This window comes from Rhinopithecus bieti, unplaced genomic scaffold, assembly GCF_001698545.2.
Source record: "Rhinopithecus bieti isolate Rb0 unplaced genomic scaffold, ASM169854v2 scaffold_10712, whole genome shotgun sequence".
In the NCBI taxonomy this organism is placed as follows: Eukaryota; Metazoa; Chordata; class Mammalia; order Primates; family Cercopithecidae; genus Rhinopithecus; species Rhinopithecus bieti.
Window position 1 is genome coordinate 1,707,740 of NW_016806920.1, and position 23,789 is coordinate 1,731,528.

The 23,789-nt window shown below is 34.1% G+C and overlaps 2 protein-coding genes across 10 annotated transcripts in view; one reads left to right on the top strand and one right to left on the bottom strand.

Annotated features, from left to right (window-relative positions):
* The window catches only part of LRRN3 (leucine rich repeat neuronal 3), a 35,864-nt gene extending 15,042 nt beyond the window's left edge, over positions 1-20,822 (bottom strand). Inside the window, exon 1 of the mRNA XM_017878667.1 lies at positions 20,325-20,822. The gene's annotated coding sequence lies outside the window, so the exon portion shown is untranslated. The remainder of the gene's footprint in view (positions 1-20,324) is intronic.
* The window catches only part of IMMP2L (inner mitochondrial membrane peptidase subunit 2), a 929,145-nt gene that overhangs the window by 468,554 nt on the left and 436,802 nt on the right, over positions 1-23,789 (top strand). The window lies entirely within an intron of this gene.

Consider the following 23,789-nt stretch of genomic DNA (forward strand, 5'->3'; position numbering starts at 1 on the left):
CCAGCCTGGGCGACAGAGCAAGACTCCATCTCAAAAATAAATAAATAGATAAATAAATAAATAAATAAATAAATAAATAAATATTTACATTTCCTTTTTCCTGTCACCTAACTTAAAGGCATGCATTTTTTCTTTTTCAGAGAAAAGGCCTCCTTTTGTCACCCAGGATGGAGTGCAATCATTTAACTTTATAGAAGCCTCACAATAGCTCTCTACTTGAAGTTAATTATGTAGGACTACTTTATGTAGAGGACCTTGCAAAATTTTATTGCCTACAACCCCCTGGAATTCATTTAAAATTACTATTGACGCAGGGGGACATGAGTTGATTCACATTATTTCTGTTCATAATGGGCTTTATGGTAAATTCTTCTTTAATGTGTTTACAATATTTGACTACTGTAGCATTTAAGAACTATATCAGGTTATGAACATTTGGGAAATATGAGATCCCCCAAAAAAGTGACATGATAAAAGAAATACATTTTGCCTTATGTGTTGAATAGAGAGGGCTAAAATTAAGGGGGGAAGTAAAAATACTAACGGGCTATTTTTTTTTTTTTTTAATGGAAAGCAGTACAATTTGTGATGTGTACCAAATTTTAATTTTGTGTTAATGGACAATATAGGCCCTTGGTAACATTACCTTTCTTTTTTTTTTTTTTTTTTTTTTTTTCTTACAACTGCTACCCATGAAGAGCATAGGCAGTATGCTCACTTAAGTGTCTTTTTGCAAGATTGTACATGACTAGAGCCCCAAAGGGAGTTCTAAATCTTAATGGAGAAAAAGAGTTCTTTAAAACAAGGTTGTAAATTTGCATTCATTTCTCTCTTAGAAGTCTGGTGTTCATCTCATATATGGATTAGGTGAAAGCTAAGTGACAAATCACCTGTTTGGGAAAATTTCTTAGTAGATAAGCTCTCTCCAGATAATTTAGGATTATGTTTCAGACTAATAGGTTTAGGCTCAGAAAAGTGAATGGTTTTATATTATGTTATAGCAACTTCACAGGGTAGGATTTAATACATTTTTATGGATAAAATGAATAGTGTTTGATTATTGGATCTGAGTTAGGAGAAGAAATTTTCCCTTCACAGTCACATGGTTTAAGATCTGGAATCCCTTAAATTTGATCTGTGGCATTCACCTAACTTTACTGTTCCAATATGCCAAGACAAAATTATTTTGTGAAGGACAGTTATTTAATTTACAAGTTAATGTCTGTTGCAGAAATATTTCACATTGCTCAATCAAGAATTGCTCAACATTAATTTCATATATGTAGAAACATTCTTTGAACTTTAAGTTATTTGTATTCTATACTTATATTTTGATATTTATACTTACATTTTTGTATATTTTCCTTAAGATAGTTATGTAGTAAAGTTTATACTAAACCATTTTGGGCTTGGAGCTCAACATCCAAACCAAGAAAGGAATAAAACTTTTTCATGATTTCTGTTAATTATAATTCATGACACTGGTTAGTAAGGTATAATCTATATTTGTGATCATTCCTGGTATTGTTTATGTTTTCTTGGAAGATAAGATATTATTTCAGTGAATAAAAGCTATTCTAAATATATGAGAAAATAATGAAACTGTCACAATAATGGATATGGACTTGAAAATATTAGTTTTGAGGTTTTCTTTAATGACTGATTCCTTTCAATTGTATGGAAAACAGAGATTTAAAAAAGAATATCATTTTCCCTAATGATGTCTTTATGTCTAATATCCATGAACAGATAGGATCTTTGATGCTTTACTTATCTTTGCATATTTTAGTATAGTTCAGATCCTAAATACTTTTAGGAGTCTCGGTCTGTCACCTAGGCTAGAGTGCAGTGGCATGTTCTCAGCTCACTGCAACCTCCACCTCCCGGGTTCAAGCGATTCTCCTGCCTCAGCCTCCTGAGTAGCTTGGACTACAGCTGTTCATCATTATGCTCCGCTAATTTTTGTAATTTTAATAGACACAGGGTTTCACCATATTGGTCAGGCTAGTTTTGAACTCCTGACCTTGTGATTCGCCCACCTTGGCCTCCCAAAGTGCTAGAATTACAGGCATGAGCCACTGCACCTGTCCCCTGAAGACTTTTTAAGGGCCCTTTCCATTAACTTCAGTTTTTCATCATATAACAATAGCAACAAACAATAAAACCAGCAATAGTAGTCACAGTCATAATGTACTATAATGTACAAATTCAGTTCAATTTTCACATATGATCTTACTTGATTCCCCTAACAATCCTGTCAGCATGTTCAGTTATACCCATTTTACAGGTGGTGAGTCAGAGAGATTTCATGAGGTGGTCAAAGTTGGAGGGCCATATCAGTGATGGCTCCTGAACTCTGTCCCAGGTCCCTGACTCCATTTTCAGGCCTCTTCCTATGAGCTCTGTGTAATAAAGCTTTGTGTTATAGAGATATATGTACTTGATTGCCCCCTTACTAGTTGTTAATGAAGCATCTTCATGTCTAGACCTATGTCTTACTCACTGCGTAAGCCTATACAATGCTGACTTGTCTTCTTTGCACAGTGAAATTAAATGATACTTTCTTTTAAAACTTAATTAAGATGCTTTTGTAGTTCATAAGCATGAGGATTGGGTTTTCTTGCTCTTGTATGAGATGTGCCTCCCTCAAACCTTGGAAACCTGACTTGAAAAAAAAAAACTTTAATTATGGAAGAAAAGTTAATGGTTAATCATGTAGGTGGCAATGAACATGTTAAATTGTACTGAAAATGTTTTACACATTTTAGATGTTTGTTCTTTAATTTGGTCTTTAATTCTTCTTGGTAATACCTTATTTATGAACTACCTTACTTGAAATACCCCCTAAAGTCACTCTCACCATGCTGTTTTCTTTATAGATCATTTAAGACTGCTAGAAATTATTTGCTTTTTCTTTTTTGCTTACTTCCCATCACCTCCACTAGAATGTTAGCTTTATTGAAGTTGTTTCCTGTTTTGTTCAGAGCTATATATCTCCAGTGCCTAGCTAGAATATTGCCTGGAATTGTAGTTCAATAAATATCTACTGAATGAATGAATATCAGTTGCTTTTAATTATAAATTTCCATCTTCTTATACATTTAAACAAATTTGCTGTACAGGGTACTCATTTGTGACCCTTATTTTGCTGGAGAATGCTGAATTGACTCATGTGGTTGTATGCATGAACTATTTAGTGACGATATAAGCTTGGCAAACAGAAATAAATATGTGTTTTTTTTTTAAATTCAGGAGATTACAAAAGTGTAACAAAACCCACTTGAAAATACTAGTATGTTTAGAAGGGTATAATGAAATCTGTGATTGTTTAAAAAGAATCTTAAAAGTTCTTCTAATCCAATGTCTACTCTTATTATATCTTGAATAAATCTGTTGTGAGGAAACTAATAGAGATACGTATGTTTTGTTTGTATATCTTTTTGTACTGGAGATATGGTTTTCAATTGATTTTTATAGATTATATCTAGTAATAGCACAGTGTAGTGGGGGTATAAGATATACAGATTAGTTTCTTAAAATTTGTGACATTTGTATTTGGAGAATATAGAAAATCATGTAATTTAGGTTATAATATATTCTTAATGACTGGAAGTGCCACAGACTTCCAGAATTAATGTAAAAACCTGTATCAACAACAAAAAGAGCAATAATAAACATTAATATAATTGAGTGTTAAGTACTGAGAAAAGTCCTCTAGAAAATTGGTTTGGTGTGGCTGCAGGCCAGACCATGCTTGTTGCCAGCTGATAGTGATCAAATCGAATACATCAACAATCTGTGAGGTTTGTGTCTCCAAACCTAGACTGGGGTTAAGAATCGGCACTAGAAAGTGACACTTACAGAAGACAGTGTACTGTATTATGTAAATAAAAATAAAAAACAGTATTGTAAAGAAAGCCATATATACTTTGTTAAGGAAAAGTTGATGCAAATCAAGACAATATTTGCTGCAAATTGGGACTGGGAAATATTTTTGGTGCAAAATTTCAGCAGAAGAACTCAAAGTCTATTCAGCACACATGAAACTAGTAAAACTAGTAAAATTTACTTAAAAGTTTAAGCTTTGCATGCTAGATTCTATAATATTATCTGCAGAATTGGAAATACTACAGCATAACCCAGAGCTTTGAAATGGACAGCCAAATGTTGCAAATAAATCTTTGGGAGTTTATTATTAGCCAACAAAATTATTGCTCACTAGATTTGAAATAACAAATCTGTGGCCTTGACATTTAATCAGAGCATGAAACGCATCTATTGAATTTCATATTTGAGATTTTACTTTACTAGAGCCCTAATTAAAGCATGTAGATTCTAAAAATCTGTTCAGATAAGGTAAAATACAGAATGCTTGTTATACATGCACAGAATCTTTTTATTCATTGCTTCATGTTCCATTGCCCCTTCTTCAACGTGCTTATTTTGAGTTTTTTTCTGAACAGAAATGACTTTAATATAAGTATACAAAGAACTACCCAGAATTTCTTTTTAGAGACAAAGGAGGTAGGAGGTTGAATCTGCCCATATTCCCCTGTGACTGATCAGTTGAGTATAAACTATTTACAATAGAATGTTGAAAGGAATTTTCTACCTGCTGCAGGGCTGGCATTGTAGTATAAGGCAATTTTACATGCCCATATAATTTAAATTATTAGACTTTATATAAAAACTTTTCTTCAAAGTCTGTCTAAAAAGAAAGAAAAAATGGGAGAGGAAAGAGAGAGGAAGAAGGGAGGGGAGGAGAGACAGAGGGAAAGGGGAAAGAATGAAGTTTCTGAATCTCTCCCATCTATCTTTTCACATTCTAGTGAGAGAAATTCTAAGTATTGTCTATTCATGAGCATCTGCAAATCACATTGCAGCTTAACTGTCTCTTCTCTGATTTAATAGAAACTTTGATTGTTTTCTAGGATTTATATCCAGAGTAATTGTTTTTGCATTTTAATATAGAAAGAAGTAGATTGAATACATGCATAACATATTAGAAATGCTATTAAGCAAATGATTCTATGTGGTACTATCGAATGAATGTTTTTCTTTACTCTTCTAAACAAAACACACATTTCTCCAATTATTTTTAAATTGAGAACAGTGGAAAAGAAATCTATTTGTGTGTTGATTCATTTTTTTTTTTTTTTTAGTATGATTAAATGGTACAGCAGAAGTCTTATACAGTATAGTCAGGTACTTTTCCCTGCAAGATCTGTAAGGGCAGTTTTTATCTGCATCCTAGATATACAGTATTTTCACACACCGAGACTTTAATTCCTGTTATCTTAATGTTATTTATAAGTCCCTCGCATCTCTTAGCAGCCATACTTCACCAACTCTTCCCATATTTGAGTCTCTGCCTCAAAATAGCGAGCCTTTATCTCAAGCCTCAGGTGGTGAGAAGTTCATGAGAAGTTTTCACGTGGCAAAAATGGTGATGGTAGAAGACATATCTGTTTTTCATTTTATTTGTGTGTTTTAATTGGACTGTTTTCTTAGTTTCTCAAAACAAGTGAATTTCTAGAGAGAAGAGATTTCTATTATTTCAAGGGATGATAGTTAAGATCCTTCAAAAAAGTTGACCTTCCCACATCAGACCAGTATCTGTAGAGTTTGAAAAGTTGTCAAACTTGCCCTTAAATAAGGAGAACAATGACTTGAGCTTTAATTGTTCCACATTCAGGGCTTTCAATGTTCCAGATACTTTGCCTCTTCTCTTAGTTCCCAATTGAGAAGTAAGTCGGTAAAGGATGAGTATTCCTCCCATTTTATTTAGCATGTAGGTGCTAATTTGTCTGCTCTAATGTGCACCAATGTTGGTATTATATGTTCTAAGGTCCTCTGCTGTATCCTTGGAAACAGACTATGTTATGTGTTACTGTGAGATTACAAATATGTTTCTAAGAAAATTAGCTGCCTATTATTTGTACTTGCTCTTGTTTCTGATTCAGAAAAATAAGCTTGGCCTTGCTGGTGCTTTCAGAATTGAGGTGTTGTGTATTCCTGGGAGTGTCACTCATAGATTTAATACATGCATCAGTGGAGTTAAACTGGCTGAAAGAGCTGTCAATGATAAAAAGTGGGGATGCTATAAAAGACAATGGCCCTATCCCATTCATGTGACTCAGGCAATCTTCATCTATTTCTTTTATATTTTTATGGATTTTTTTCTTTTCACCATTTGCATAAATTGGTAGTACATGTAATATAAATGCAAACAACAGAGAGCAAGCCCATTTTTAAAGCTATGAGAAAATAGACCTGTCAGGAGATTTGTTCAGTTTAGGGTGGGAGGAACAATAAAAATACATGCTGTATTTGTTTCTTAGAAAGTACTCTAAGGGTGTTTTCCCCCCAGCCAGCTAAATTGCATGTGGCAGTTGCTACAGCAACCCATTTTTGTGATTTGCAGAATAAGGGAGCAAACCAGATGTAAATTGTCAGTAAGTTTCTGTTGTCATGGAAGACGGGAATGTATGCGGTCTCATTTGGTCAATTTATGTACTGTTGTGGTGTATTGTTCTCATCCGCTCTTTTCAACATGCTATCATGAATTAGTATTCCATTCTTTGGATGCATAATTTCTGAGTTTCTGAGTTTTATACATGATGTTAACTGAAATAACTAGATGTCAGTTTCATAGAATGTTGTTTCTGCAAAATGAAGGTTATTTGACATCTGTTTTGTAATTTTTCAGCCTATTGACATAAGAATTCTTTAGTTTATTTCATGAAGAAGACTCAAATTACTTTTTAAAGGGCACTTCAAAGATTTTGTGTTATTTTATTTGAAAATACATATTTGCAATCTACAGAGTTAAGAATATATTATTGTCTCAATGAGATCTTTAGTAAGAAAGTAGGAAATAGCTCTGGACTGGGAGCTTCTGAAAGTCTGTGGTCATACCTCTGCTGTCTGTATTTTGGCAAGTAGATTCACATTTTAGACCCAAATCACTTGTAAGAGGTATTATATCTGGAACTCCCCATCTCTTCTTTTTATTTTTCTTCCTCTTTTGTGTGAGGGACTGTCCTCTTTTCTCTGCTTTTCCTGTCTTCCCCACTGTTCTAGAAGCCATGACCCTCTCGTTCTAAATAGATTTTGCCCTCCTTCCAATGGGATGAGAGCCTGGGTATTTGTATGCGTATTTTTAATTTGATAAGAAGTGTAGCTTACAGCTTATTGTGAATACATTAACATCTCATCACTTGTGGCAAGTCTGCCACACTTTTCATCCCTACTATTAATTTTCCTTTTCTTCACATTTAAAAAATTTTCTTTAGCATTTGTTCTAAAAAGCCCCGAATCAAAAGACTAGATAGGGGATTAATGATGAGACTTTTCTGTTATTTAGCACGATTTAAAACTATTGCTGGCAACCATACTAAGTAGTTTCACATACAATATCCCCTCAGCCTTTTAAAAAATTGATATCAGCTTCAATAGAAGTGATGGTATTAGTTATTAAAGTGACATCGTATCAAAATATATAAACATGGAACATTAACAACAGAAGTGAGAACAATTTCCAGAACAAAATGTAGAGTTTGGTAAATCTAAAGCAGATAACAAAAGAAATTGTTTCATTCTCTACAATAAATTTGAACTGTGGATTACAGAACTAAACATTTACAGGAAAATAGGACACAGAGGGAGTGGGAGAAAGAAAATCATATGACTTTTGTCTTTCCCGTACCTGGAGTTTCATCATTTCCAACTCTGCAAAATTGGCTCAAGATGTGAATAGTAAAGGCGTATGTATGTGCATGCATGAATGAAGGAAGGCATCCTCCAGCAAATTTGCCTTTCAAAAAAGTTGCCTAAATATGGGCCCAAACTCAGAGATATGAAGAATGTTAACCTGGGGAAGTGAAAATGAAAATGTAGCCTTCCCCCACACGCATATTACAGGAGTATCACTTTTCATTGTTCTCATTTTGTTCCACACTTAACCCCAAGATTTCTTGAATTGAGAATACAAATGCCTTATTTTGCTCTCTGGTACTCTCAAAATGGTGTTCAATAGAAGCAGCCTAGTCATTAAGGGATCAGGCATGGACTCTAGTTCTTTCTCTGCTGCTGCCATGTCATTGTTTCCTCATCTACTGAAAGGTGAGTTATGATAGTACCTACTTCAAAGGGATGTTGTAAAAATTAAATAAAATAATGCATTAAAAGTTCATAGTATAAAAAAGTTCTTCTGCACCAGACACATACAGAGTGGTTACTAAATGTTAATCACGATCATATTAAGAAGCCATCATACGGATAAGAACTCATTAGAATTTGCTGTAACTTAAACTTATAGGTGAAAATATTGGAACAGGAGAAATGGTAGAGCAAAATAGAACTACTTAAATGGCATTTGGCTCTGATTATCATAAAAGGTTGTAGAATTTTACTTGCCTAGTAGATATTTTCTGTTTATTTCTGTGAAAATAATTCTAAAATGTATCATGCTATTTACCATGTTAGTTATATGATGTCTTAGAAGAAGAAAAAGTCCTTAGAAAGCAGATGCAAATCAGTGTGGCTAGACTTAGTTAAATATTTATAAACTGGTAAAAACTATTAGCAGTTGTCAAATATTAAAAAAAATCCAATATTGGTCTGTGTGTGAAAGTATAAACGTATGCATGTATGCTTGTTGGCAATGGAATAGAGATAAAGAAGTACCATTATAACTATAAATCTGCAGAAATGCTAATACAGGTTTTTTGAGATGATGGAGTAATGCAGTTGTTATTACTTGAGATATGGTTACATTTTGTAGGAAACAAAGTCTAATAGATACTGTTAAAATTTAACAACATTCATTATACTCACACACAGTGCTAATTAGAGTAAAAATAAGAGAGAAACGAAAACTGTGAAGTCACTATGATAAATGGACACTATAGTCTTAAAAAAGACCATGTTATTGTCAGCAATGTTTAAATTTTAGCAACTCGGGAACTTGAGTGCTCATTGTCCTATACTATATGGTCTACAACGGGGTTTTAATTAACATTAAAAAAATAAGTTTACAATGAGATTTATGATTTCAATGATTGTAATTATTTTATACATGTAATAAAGTCTTTTATGACCCTAGCAGAGAGAATTAGTGAAGAATGGTTTCAGAACTTTTTAAATTTGAGATGAAATGTCCCAGAGTAGTGGAAGTTTCTAATAGAACAGCACGAAGAAGCTGGATTATTCTATTTATTTTTTAGATAGGTATGAAACTTCAAACTTGCTATTTCTATGGTTTCCATTCTTTTATTATACTTGTGGACTTCCACTGGGTAATTTTTCTGTCTCTCTTTTATTTGAACTGATTTAAACAAAACAAAACAACTCTTCAGCTAAAATCACTTTAGGTCACAAATTCAAAACTACAGACTCGAGTAATTAACATGCTTGATGCAAAGCAGCAGCAACACATTACTGTCAATAAAAGGACAATCTAAAGAGACATCTTGAAAACTGACTGGATGACAGTGAATTGTGCTTCTGCTAAACTCCAGCAGCTAAGAGGTTCCACAAATATGGGCCCTTCACAGAGAAGGCACTGCTGAGTTTCTCTATAGGGTTGAGTTTAGGAACTTTTGGTCATCATGATGCATTAAAAAAAAGAATGATTTGACAGGAGCATATGGTCCAAACTTTTTAAAACTGTGATTATAGTCAATGTGCTATGAAATACCCACTGGGCAAGGATTGAGTCACCTGGTTTGGGTTCTAATTATGTCTTTAATTAAGATTAACAAGTGTCTTTAATTAAGGTTAACAAGTGACCTAAAATCTGTAAAATCTGTCCCAATATAGGGATTCTGTTATATTCTGACTCATTTTGTTTTAAAAGAAATTGACGGGCAGTGTAGAGTTTACTCATTAATCATATTGGTGGCAGTTTCTGGGTGACCCTCATTTGAGTTCCATATGGAATGACATATAGTGTATGAAAATTGGAGTTCATGAACATGTGGGCAGAAGAGGTTTGTCCATTTTTGGTAGAAGTTTCTCCTAAGGATACATAACCTAGTACCCTAGAGATATCACCTGACTGCCAAGAAATGACTGTGGATGGTATACTTTTTTAGATTGGGGACAGTAGAGATAGGAACTATGTTTACCACAGCCTTACATTGTTACATATTAACTGAGGTCATTTACTAAGGAAGTCAGATCCCTTAAAATCAAACCCCTAACTCACTTAGCTATACCCTCTTCTCAGTCTTCTCAGGAAAGATACAAGACAATATACCTATTTAACCTGTTATTTTTTCTTGTATATTTCTCAGGAATTATACAAGACAGTATACCTATTGTACCCATTGTACCTATATGTATATTCTGTATTAATTCAAGCAATTGATTGTCTCAAGTAATTTTTTTTTTTTTACTAAATCTAAAACAAAAATGGTAGACAGTGGACAAAGAAAACAGACTTGAATCTTTACCCAATAATTCTGTAACTTTGTGCAGAAAATAAATATTGATTCTTAGGTGTTATTCTTACAGATTCTGAGATCACACATTAAAAGTACCCAAGTGAGTTTGGTAGTACATCATCACAGATACAAATACATGATTCTACTTGCTGTATCATATAGACATTATTCCTTATCAATATGCCAAGGTTCTGTTCAATGACTAGGGATGTATCTATATCATGGTCGTTGATTAGATGACCATGAGATGAAATGTCTAAATGAATAAGTGGTAAGATATTATCTTAGAATATTTCTTCTTTCAAAGACATAAAAGTCTCTATCAAGTAAAATCCAGAGCAGCACATTGTTTAAAAGCTAAATATGATGATGTGAAAAGAAAGCATCATGCTTAAATGGGGTTGAGAATTTGGTATACTACTAGCAGGGGTGGAGGCAGAATGTGGTGATCAAGGAGGAGGAGTTACCATTCTAGACAGGAATAACTCTCCATGGGGGAATTTTAAACTTATAAATGTTCATCATCCTTACAAAATATAGAAAGATATTTAAAAGTTTTCAAATATTTTCAAATCTGGTGAGCAACATTCAGGGCTGAAAGAATAAGGTTAAAACATTGTTCTACTTGTTGAATTTGCAAGATATTTATGATCAAGAAAATTTTCCTTATTTCATTAGTGATTTCCATTCCCTAAGAAATGATAAAGATCTTAGATGTTCATAAATTCTCCAGGAATTCAACCATGATATTTTTACATACCTTACACTTCTAAAATTACACAGATTAATAAGAATGTTTAAGTAGAAAATCCACAAGTAATACTTCTAGATTAGTTGAATTATATTGTGTTCATTATCATTATATTATTTATGAAATAATATTATACTAATTAAGGTTGCACCATGTGGTAAAACAGAAAGTTTTGGATGCATTTATTTATGTTTATTTTAAATCTATATGTTAATAAAATTTTTAATATATCTACTATATATATTTTTATTATATATAAAGTTTGAGCATATTATTATATATATACCCCTGATCTTGGCTGAGAAGTTTCAAACTGTAGAAAGAGCCTGTTGTTCGATGCTTCTGCATAAAAAGTCAAATGCTTCTCTAAGGATTAATATATTATGCTTATTCTAAGAAATACGTGATAAGGCATTGGATACAGTGTACACTGCTTGGGTGATGGGTGCACCAAAACCTCAGAAATCACCTCTAAATAATTTATTCATGTAACCAGACACCATCTGTTTCCCAAAGACCTATTGAAATTTAAAAAAAGAGAGAGAAATATATGCTAAGGAAGACATAATAACATGGGCTTCAGAGTCAGACATTCAGGATTCAAATCAGGACCTTTCCACTGAGCGAAGGTGGGCAAATGCTTCTCCATTTCAAGCCTCAGTTCCCTCATGGAACCAAAGTGAAATGTGAGGAGGTGAGCAAAGAGCTTACCCAGGTTCCAGGCTGTGGAGCATGTTAAATAAATGTTGCCCAACATCTTCCTCTTCTTTCTCTTTCTCCTCCTCTTCCTTGTCTTTGTTGTATATAAGAAGTAGCAGGAAAAAAACCCCAGAAGTTTAATTTAAAATTATACATGTCCTTCTTTATTTCTTATTTGTTAGGTTATTCATGATTCACAGTACTTTAACCTTTTATCACCTCAAAATTGAATTTATTTTTTCAGTTGTCTAATTGCTTATAATTTTCAAAAAAAATCTTCATTTTGAACAGAAAACATATGTTGATGTGAGCTCTCTAAACTCCATTTTTAATCACTGGAAGAATCCTCAACAACATTTTTGCTTTAATTTTACGTTCAGATTTTGTTTCGTAGGACAGTCAAGTTGAAGGACTCCCCTGATAGCCTTTTCAGGAGGTGACACAGCAAGAAATGCTGAAGTTTTACAAACAGCTAGTATAGAACGCTTCTACTAAAGTTTTAGGTTTGGCTCAGCATCCTCAGTTTGAAAAGCAAGTTACAGCTTTCATCAATTAACCTTGCAGGGCTAGAAGCTTATGCATACTGAGGAAGACTCATGAATTTCATTGAAAATTGATGCTCATAGTAGCAATGAAATTGTATTCAGACTATTTTCATGTTCTTCATTTAAAAGAGAATGCATGAGGGGGAAAAGTGTCCAAAATTTGGAACTAGATACAAGAAAACCTTATTATAAATAATGAAATTTGAGGCCAACGAGCTAAGTTTTGCATTTTTCTTTCGTGTCATTTATACTGCATGACCTCAGGTAAAGAAGTATGTTGACTTCCACTTGATGGAAAAATGATGAAAGAGGAAGCTATAAGCTGCCGGTTCACAGATCTGGCTGTGAATTGAACTGCAAAAAATCATTTTAGTTAATCTAGTGGATCGCGAAACTCAAATATAAATAAGTAAAGCATCACTCCTTTCTCAGAAACAAAAGAAAAATCCTACAAAGATATAATATTCTAGTATGAGCAGAATGCATGATATGAAACTATAAACGGAGTTTTTGTATTTTGATAGAGAATCTAACTCTTGGAAGGCGATATAAACTAGCTATATTTAGGCAGTACCAACGGGAGGCAGTGTTGCCTCATGCACAGAGGCATGTTCTTGAGAGCTAACTGACCTAGGTTCCTTTTTCTGTTCTTCATTAGTTATGGCAAGTTACTTTTCTTCTCTAAGCCTTATTTTTCACGTTGGTAAAATGGGTTAAACATAGTGCTTACATAGTACGGTTGGTATGACGATTAAATGAGAAAATGTATGTTAAGTGCTTAGCACAATGTTTGGCACGGAAAATGCTTGTATGTTGTAAACGAGATCTGCCAGTATTACTACCATTCCTTTAGCCAGTGAAGGACTGTCTAAGATAGATGATGTGGTTTGAATGTATAAGGTCTCTGCTTACATTAATTTATGTCATAACATTTGTTTTAATTCTTCCTTACTTTGATTATTTTGCCCAACAGCAGCATATTATGCTATAATTTATAGCCTAAATATAAAATGAGACTTTGATATTTACATAAATTTTGCTTCCTCATTAAAAGTAATTGATTAAGGAAATGGTGGTTTGGAAAATGCCTCACTGATTTTAAAAAGTTAGCTGAACATCACCTTATGACACTCTTTAAACAACTGTAGTGTTTGTGTAAAAAATATGTGGGTAATAAATGACAATATGAGGAACAAATATAAACTATGTGTTTGGTAAGTGAGTCAGTTCAGCTAGTCACACAACAAATTGTCTTGGATGAAGTTTATATCTTATAATGGCATTTTATATATTTTTCATTCAAGAATGACTATGAATAGAGCTTTCAAAGTTTCTATGTTCTTAGAGTATGTTTATCTTTCATATATGGCAGTCACCTTGTTTTGCTCTTTCCATTCTATTCTGTTGCACTTTCTTTTCAATGCTATAGCATTGTGACCTAGACTCAATTCTCTTTTCACTTGCTGTATCTTTTTTGTTCTCAATGCCTTGGGCACCTGCAGTGTAAGGCCATTAACCCCTTGGCCTTTGTAGAAATCAAAATATCTGTGTAGATATATATTGAAATTATTTCCTGCAACTATTGAAATTTCAGTAAAGGTCATTGTGGTTCCACGTATTCTATAGATGTTGAATACTTTTTGTAGAACATGTTCAGTGTTTGGTATTTCTGAGTGACTGAGTTTTGATAAAAATAGAATTAAACTTAGACCCCATTAAAACTCCATATTTCGGAGGCATATAAATTGTATGTTTGAAAAATACGTCTGTTTTTAACATTGTTTTGTTTTGTTTTGTTTTCCTTAAGAAAGGTAAGCTGCAAGTTAGTTGACAATGTTATTTAAATGCTTTGATCTCTCAACATTATGAGACTGTAAATTATAGAACAAATGTTACCCCAGGGAATGAATCCACTAAAATATTTGCCTTTATTTCATTGTAGTCGTTATTAATTTGATAATTTTCGGAAAAAGTTATAAGTCCAAATCAAGCCTGTTTACCACAGTGAAAACGAAGTCTCTTAAATGTCTTCTATAGTTAAAATATCTACTATTATTCATGTCACTTGTAAGTGTTGTGAGTCCCCAGCTTCACCTTCAGGGGCTTAATCCCCGGAGAACACATTCTGCCATTCCTCAAGTCCTGTTTTGTACCAACTGGGAAACAGTGCCTCTTCCATTGTTCCTTAGGGAATGAGATCCCAGGAGCTTCAGGCCTTTGGAAATAGAGAATGTTGCCTATTGATGCTAACCTTTAACTGATTCAGTGGGCCTTTTTTATGCAGACATGCAAAAAGTGGTGATGTTTAAACTCCTTCCCTGAGTAGTGTAGCTGATTATCTGTGGAATGCTTCACCTCCTGGAGGTAAAGCGTGAAATGACAAACTTTAGAACATGTTTTAAAGGGATTTTTATTCATTTCAAGGTCTGTATGACTTTTGACAGACAAAATCTCCCCTAGAAAGGGCCCACAGAATAATGCATGTAAGTTTACTGGCATTTTGACTTTAGTAGTTTACAAATATACCAGTTTACTTTCAAATTAACTAGTATTTTTATCTTATTTAGTGTGTCATTTTCTCCCCAAGACAAACCAGAAAGGAGATGCTAAAGAAGTTGCTTTTATGTTGACACTTGATCCATTGGGGGTTCTTAAGTGACTTTGGAGACTTTGTTCATAATTTTTAGTAACCTGGAAAATCCCTAAATAATTTACTCATCTCATTTTATCCAGTTTTTGAGACCTTTGCCAAGTATCTGTTTATCAAAGTGCTAATGCTGTCAGACAAACATATGGATGAGTAGGTAGAACAACATACAGTCTTTTTCTCCAAGAATAGATGTGGGTTGTGGGTTTTTTTTTTTTTTTTTTTTTTTAAATTTAAATCAGGCAGAGCAATAGCTGTGATTTAAGAAATAAAGATTTTAATTTGCAAAAATCTATCCAGATATGGTGTGGTATGGTACAAAAACATAGTTGTTGGAAGGGTAAGATCTAGAGTGGAAGTTCAATAAAAAGGGAACTGACATTTATTACTAACTTCAGAAATGCCAGGGACCAGTGCTGCACCCATATTTTCTTCTACTCTCTGGAGTCAGAGACCCTTGCACCTCAACATGTTAGCAAGTCTCTAACCTCACAGAACCTCATTCTCCTGTCTTAAAGATGTTCATCATCATCATATCTACCCTACTTCACCAGATCGTTTTGAGGAGCAAAGTAATTGTTGAAAAATTGCTCTGTAAATGGTAGAGCTTTAAACAAATATTCACAATTATTGTGTTTATATTTTGTTTCACAAAAATATAAATTATTGTGTTTATATTTTGTGTTTATATTTTGTAAATTAATTACTATTATGTGAAGCAAAATTTGGAGAGCACATTTAAAAACAGAGAGAAATTTGCCCAAAAGGAAAGAAGAGGATTGTGATACTAAGGAGATGTCATTGCCTACTGGAGCTCCCACTCTGACTCTAGAAATCAGAAAGTAATTTGGGATGGGGTAGGGGAGGGAGAGAAGGAGAAGGATTGCTATCCTGATAATATATTTATTGTTTTCCAATGAGATGTATAAGCAAAGCATGGATCCTGAGAATGGACACTGTATATAAAAAAATAAGGCACATGTTAAGTGCTTTAAATTATTTATAGTGAACCCAAGTAAAAACAGATGTGGAGAGGCTCTTCAGAATTCTTGGAAAACCTTAAAACTTATAGTGGATGATCAATAGCTGAGTCTCTGTAAGTGAAGGATAGCGGCATTATTATTATTAACATGTTTTAAAACTGGGCAAAACTCTAGTTTTATGACTCTTTACAGAATATAGTAAACCACATTCAAAAGATGAATTACGGTTTTGAAATATTTGGGTGTTATATACTTAATAAATCATTGCTGCTTCTGTTATTGAATATTGGCTTTTGCTTTTAGAATGCTTGATTATCTGAATAAACATTTCTCTTTTTTGCACATATCTGTGAGTCTGGGAGGATTTTTTTCAGATAGTTTTTTGAGAAAACATTATATTTGAAAGACTAAGGAGGCAGAATTTTAATGGAATGCTGGAGGAAGTAATGTAAGGAGTTCTAACCTGGGCCTCTCCAATCAATAGCTGGGTGAATACAAAGTACAGTATATTACATTATGCGATTTCAAACCCTTTCAGCCTCAGTTTTTTTTTACCTATCAAATGAACATATTAGACTAGCTACTAATGTCTCTTTCAATTCAAAAATTCTGTTCTATGAAAGCATGTCTCCCTTCTTTATTCCCGTATACTGAAACTGTGTAATGTGTTTTTATTAATGGCACCATAGATAATTCTTCCCTTATTATGGCCTAAAGATGAATTAACATAATAGAAAGCAGATGTGTACAAACTTGACAATTATGCAAATATAGTAGATAGCCCTGTAGGTACTGTACTTCTTCGGAAAGGTTTGAGATGAACATTAAGTCTTCCTTGTTAATCCTGTATTTAATGACCTCTAAATAGCATCTATTGAGACCTTCGATTCCTTTCAACAAGTTAGAAAAACATTCTGATTTATCCCTCTTCCTTTTTCCCATCCTCTGGCACCAGCTACTGTCTTTATATTAGAATTTGACTTCCTTTCCTTTCACATTGTGGCTAAAGAAATAATTGTTATCATGTTTTACTAGTGACTTCGTAGATGTCTAACAAGACATCACTTTTTCAGAAGGAGAGGGGAGGAATTCCCTGAGCAGGAGCTATGTTCAGTTGTTACACAGTGAAGCTTTCCTAAGTACTCATTGCATAGCCAATATCAGACAGCTTTATCTTTGACAGCATAGACAAGATGTACTGATGTTTTGCCTAGAGTTTACCTGATTATTTAGTTTCATGTGCCAAACAATGATAAATAAGTAGTTAAACTCTCAGAACCAGGTCTACATGGAACATTTTAGTGGGCTGTACACATGTCTAGTGTTTCTTCAGACTGGCTGGAGCCACATTATTTTAAATCATTTTGGAGGAGCATCAATTTATTGAGACTAGAAGTAAGAACTCATTTTTTAGCCTGCTATTAGCTTTCTTTTAATGATCTCCTTCAGATTTGCCAACAGATACCTCGCCAATGCCCATTTTCAGGGGCTGCTAATTAAGTAATAACCTTTAACTTAGATAAGTGTTTTTTTTTTTTTTTAAACTCAGTTTATAAAGCTTTCTGATCAACTTAGTTTGTAATAAATATCAAGTGCCATGTTACATAGGAATGTTACACCCAAAAAAATTCAGACTGGGGTGGAGGAGTGAAATATCAAACCCATCATATGGCAAAAGCAAAAGATGTTAAAAAAAATAACAAAGAAACAGTGAAATATAGTTAGTGCATCATAAGTTGATCACCTTTTTCGTAGATCACTAAATTGCTGGCCTAGAAGTCTGGTAGCACTGTTTATTCAGCCATTAATAACAAGAACAACCACCTCCAAATAAAAAATTCCACCTACTCATCAGCATTCTAACTCAGCGTGTTGCCTGTGACAAGCGACACCCTAAAAAAAATGGTCCTTTGAAGCTTGTCTTGCCAGGAAGCTGCTATTTCTGGTATAGTTACATGATTTGGGGAGACTATGGTTAAGTCTTCCAGGCATACACATATGTCCATCATCTGGCATTCGTAGGTGCTGATCAAATCACCAAACTCACTGGCACACACTGAGTGACAACACTGGGGGCCTGGAGTGTTGGTATTTCTCAGACTCAAGTGGGCACATTACTGATCTCTGTAATCCACAAAATATGTATGTGAGCTTTACTATGGTTAAACAGTGAATCCACTGTTCTTAGGTGTCATCGATTGCAATTTTAAAATAAGGCGGGTTAGATTTAAGAATGTGTGTCTGGCATGCAAACTTTCCCTGGAAAAGGTCTAAGAAAAACGGAAATCAATACTGCAATGCTACATTATATGGGAGTTTGAAATCAGAGGGTTGAGTATCTACTTCTTTTCCTCTTGGTTAGGAACTTAGGAGGTACCTCAGAATATCAGATCTGGTCTGTTTCAAAAGCAACACTTTTAATAAATAGCAGAAAAGCAAATAAAACACCTTTTCCTTTTGTAATAAATCATTTTTTTTTTTATAGATTGCATGTGGCATTTGAGGCAGAGCGAGCAAAGCTGCCAATATTGCAAGCTGATGCTTCAGCACCTTTCATTTTTCTCTCTGAGCAGGAACCCTCTTCTTAAACTTGTTCATTTTACAGAGCGAAAATCGAAGCCACTGGTATATTGTCAGAGCTGCTTTATTGTCATCATTTACAAAGGTCACTGGAATTAATTGACTTCTTATATTACATATTGTAAACTGACTCATTTTTTGACACATTTATGGGAAAGTGGCAGAATCTAAGTGACTGGTTATTGTCTTTTTGCTTTGGCTTATATTACAAACTAGAAAACCAATAATAACTCTGAAATCACAGTTGTGGAAAAAAATAACCCATAGTTTCAAAGAAGCTGACTCTGTTAACTATGTGGTTAGTTGAACTAAAAGAAGGCAGGAGAGAGCTCCGGAAGATGAAATACAAATGCTAGGTTTCTTTTACTGTCTTTCGAGGACCCAGTAAAGACGGCAGTGAATGTTTCCATGAATATCCTCAATTGGTGTTGTCTGTTTGAAAGCATATTCTAAGTAGCTGGCTTCCCTTTACAAGATTGGAAGTAAAAATTAACCCACAATGAATTCCATGAATCATCGATACATGGATGCTCATAGAGTTTACTGAGAGTAATTCTGTCTCAGAGGCATTGCTTCTGAAACTAAAGATGAGAAATATATCAGTAATATTTATGGTACCAGAGCACAGTATATTCTAGGTAGATATTTTGAACCTTTACTTCTCTTTTTGTTTTCACATTATCCCCTTTTCACTAAATTAGGAAGGTTCTACTCATATTCATAGCCTGCTTTCACTGAAATTAGAGGCACAGAAACAAGGACATATTGTTAAAAATGAATAAATTAGAGCCGAATTAAGCCATCCAGCTCAATAACAGCAAAGGGAATATAGCAGTTGGTTAGAACAAACAATCTTCTTAAATAGGAAATGTACTTTAAAGCCACCCTGCTGTGATCCTGTTAATTACCAAAGAAGATTAGAACTCTTCTGGTTCATGGGATCCTTTTACCTAGTGTGTGGCAGTTCCAGCTGCATTAGCAATCAGACATTTGCACTGTCCCTTCAGACCAGTGAGGGGATGTTATTAAAGGGAAGTCATTTACCCCAGTCCGTAAGATGTAGCCTGGCAGAAATTCAATAACTGTTTGTGATATGCTCAATCTGCTACTCTGCTTAGTGGTTTTAGCTCTTAACATACAACAGCATTTGCCTTAATTTGCATCCACTGGGTGAGAGAGAATAAAAATGCCCCATTTGGTGGGTTGATTTCAAAACACAGAATAATGTGTGATCTGTTTTCACTACAAATAATGTGAAGAAAAGGAAAATTGCACCCCTCACCCGTGTCTCTCCTCTCCTCTCTCTGTCTCCTTCTCTCTTCATCTCCTTCTCTCTCCCTCTCCTCCTCTCTTCTCCCCGTATTCCCTTTTCTTCTGTCTCCCTCCTTTTCTCCTCCCCCCAACACTGCTTTTTCTCTCCCACTCACATCCTCTGATGGGCATTCAAGCTAGTAAAATGCATGTTGGAGAATCTCACAAACACAGCTAGGCACACACAGAGCCAGCTGGGTTTTGCATGTGAATTTCTTCTCAAAAGTGCAATAAAAGAAAAATGCTCTTAGAATTCAGACAAGAGGAAGACATCAAAGGAGGATTTAGGTGTAAAAACGTGATCATCGAGGTGACAAGAAATAGAACGTATTTTAAAAGATAGGTGTATTTTAAACTTACCTCGAAAAGCAGTTTCAGTGCTAGCCCACCTCCGATGTCCCTGCGTGCTGGATTCCTCAGTTCCTTGGTTGAGATAATCACATGGTTGTGTTCTTGCCCGGTGTAAATAGGTGCATTTGCGTGTCTATGTAACAGTGTACACAAATATGTACTATAGATATGCACACATGCACGTAATCTTATCTCTGTATTTCAAAATATAAAGGAAGGCAGGAGGCTGCAGCCAGGATTCCTTCTTTTTCCCGGAACTCTTTTTCTCAGTCGGCAGGCTGAGGCTTTCAATCCAGTGAAGAGAGATCCTGTGAGCTGGCTTTATTTTTCCTTGTTTCCATGGTGGTTAGTGGTGCATCGTTCACCCGATCAGTTGTCACACTGACATGGTGCTGCCTGCTCAGCGGTCATTAATAACTGAACACCCTCCACTCCCCAGAGAGGAGCCAATCGCTTCAGACTGCCAAGATGTAGCACTCGCAGCTGCTCCAGTCTGGTTGGCTGAAACAAACTGTCTGTTCTATGACACTGCTGCTTAGGATACAAATAAATGAAACAGGCTTGCATATTTTCCTAGGTATCATTTTCCTTATTTTTTTCCCCTTTCTGGAGGAATGTTGGGAATTTTTTGACAAGTTTTCTCAATTTGAGGTTATCAGTCATTCAGAGAAACAATGTTTTCAGTCTGCAAATAGGCAGGACACACTACTGATAAGGATTTCCCAAATATTAAAAACACCTCGTAGAGACTTACACCTCCAACTCTGTCTCTGCGAAGTTCAGCAATGACTGTATTATTTAAGAAGAGAAGCTTGCAACTGTTTTGAGTGGCATTTGGTTCTCTATAGATCCTACTTAATTTAGCATATGTGCTTGGTGTTCAATAACACTTTTTTTTAGCAATGACATTTCTTGTCTGGATTGACCAGATTTTTAAAATAAAACATATATTTGCCTCTCTGTAATTCACAACATTGGCATTTGAGGGGGTACTTTTAAAATATGTATTTCTAATTATACTCACTGACTTCTTATATGATGTAATCAATCTAGGAGCTACATATGAATGGGTACATGTGTAGGTGTGTTTGTATATCTGTGAGAGTGTGTGTGTGTGTGTATTTAGGATATATATTTTTTACCACTCTGAGTAAATAATTCAATTGTAATAAGTTAAATTATAAAAAAAACTATTTATCTTTGTTCTTAGGCCTATTAACTCTGAGAGGATATTTCCTAGGAAAATATACTATACAAACCATATATGTAAAACATTTTTATTAATTACCAGAAATTTGGAAAACACAGAAATACATAGCAGTGCATATTTCTCGAAGAACATCTACGAAAAAATCAAAAGCAGTTTTAAAATGCATGTTTTACAACCTTAATTAGTATATTGAAGAAACATCTTGTTGAGGAGAATGGAACATGAGGATTAATATATCAACAGGTCAAAAGCAGGCTAGTCATAACTCCAACCCCAGTTTTGAGAGACTACCCTCTAGTGGAGTAAAAAGAAATGGCACTTATTAGATTTAGGGAAAAAAAAAAAAAAAGTCTTCACATCTAATTGCTCCTTAAGTATTTATTGACATGACATAGACCAGTCGTTTTCAGTTACAATAATAATAATAATACCAGGAAAAATTTTAAACAATAGGCTTATCTTTAAATACTAAATATTTTCACTCTGTAGTTTTATAGAAACAGTTCCCAAATGCTTTTTCTCTATAAGAATTTATTCAAATGAATCAAAATAAGTTCAACATAAAAGTAGCATCTCATTTAACTTAGTATTTATTTCAGAATGTTATTGTAAAGTTTCATTCTTTACTAGATACTCTAGTATTTACTCAGAAAGCCCTGAGTCAATTCTGTGTGTTAGGGATCATGGTTGAGTGTTGGGATGTTGTGTTAAGAGTATGTTTACATATAATTTAATGTACTTTTAATAATAGTAATAATCATCCTTTTTACCCCTTAATTTTAATCTAGGAAATCTTAATGTCTTTAATATTCCAAATTATTTTAATATTTGCAGAATTTATTGCCACATATGGAAGAATAATCTTAAAATTGTGATAATTATTTGAAAAGGAATTTTATTTATGTCATGGTATCTAAGTGATTAATTTTCATCGATTGGTATTGACTGTATAATTGACAAATCCAGTAATCAAACCAATTATAATGCACTCCCATAATGAAGGTAAGTTGTGATAGTCAAACAAATACATGATTAAACTACTTTCTTGGTTTTTAAACAATCATACCTAATATTTTAAATTTCAGTCTCTCAGAAATCAAGAAAAAATCTTTTCAGTTTTGATTCAGTTAGAATTGTTAAAGGTAGCCATGTATATGTTATCTTACATTATTTCATAGGAAGTTGTTTTAACTAAATGATCACTTTTTTGAAAGTGGGAGATGAGAGTGCTCTTCCTGCAATTGTCCTTTTAATGTAGGTACATGATAAATTTAAAATATTTTATACTCATTTTTATAAATTTAATATCATGGAGCACTAGAAATGAGATTTTAATGTGAAAGAGAAAATGACTCTGGCTGTGGATGAAAAGGATGACGATTCTGTTCTTTGGCTGGAATTTCTATTTTGTTCCAAGAGCATCAGCAGGTTTGTAGAATCAGTGTGTGTTTTGCGTGTTTTTTTCACTTATCAGGGACTTCAGTCCTTAACTGTAAATGTGAAATGTGGCTCTCTCAAAAGATACATGAAAAAATTATTTTGGTATCACATCTATATAATGAAGTACCATATGAAGACATTACATTGTAATATAGTAAGGATTTTAGGGTTTTTGAATTAATATAATTGTGAGTGATCATCAAATGAGAACCATGGAAGCTTAACACACAGTTGGCACCTTAAAGACAGGATAGCGCCCCTCAGGTATTCCAGATTTTTTCCACCATATTACCCTGTCATCTACTGCATGATTGACAGTCCTCTGCTAATTCTTCTTGTCCTTCTTCTTGTTCTTTTCCTCCTTCTTACTCTCCCTCCTTCTCTCCCTTCATTTTTTTTCTTTCTTAAGTTTCTTCCTTTAGAAGGCACTAAAGCTTCAGAGAAATTTCACATTGTAAACCGCAGTATTACATGGTTGTACGTGTTGCCTACATTGTAGGAAATGTCTACAGGGTTTCCTAGATGAATACTGAGTTTTAATGGAAAGGTATTGAAATGATTTTAAAACATAAATGAATAATTACAACCCTTAAATTATACGGAAAGAGTTTTGCTTTCATCATCATATAAGAAAATATTGGGGTACAGTAGATCGGTATTCATTGACTTAGTCATTGGGATTTTTTTTTTTTTTTTTTTTTTTTTTTGAGATAGAGTCTTGCTCTGTCTCCCAGGTTGGAGTGCAATGGCACGATCTTCGCTCACTGTAACCTCTGCCTCCCGGGTTCAAGCAATTCTCCTGCCTCGGCCTCCTGAGTAGCTGG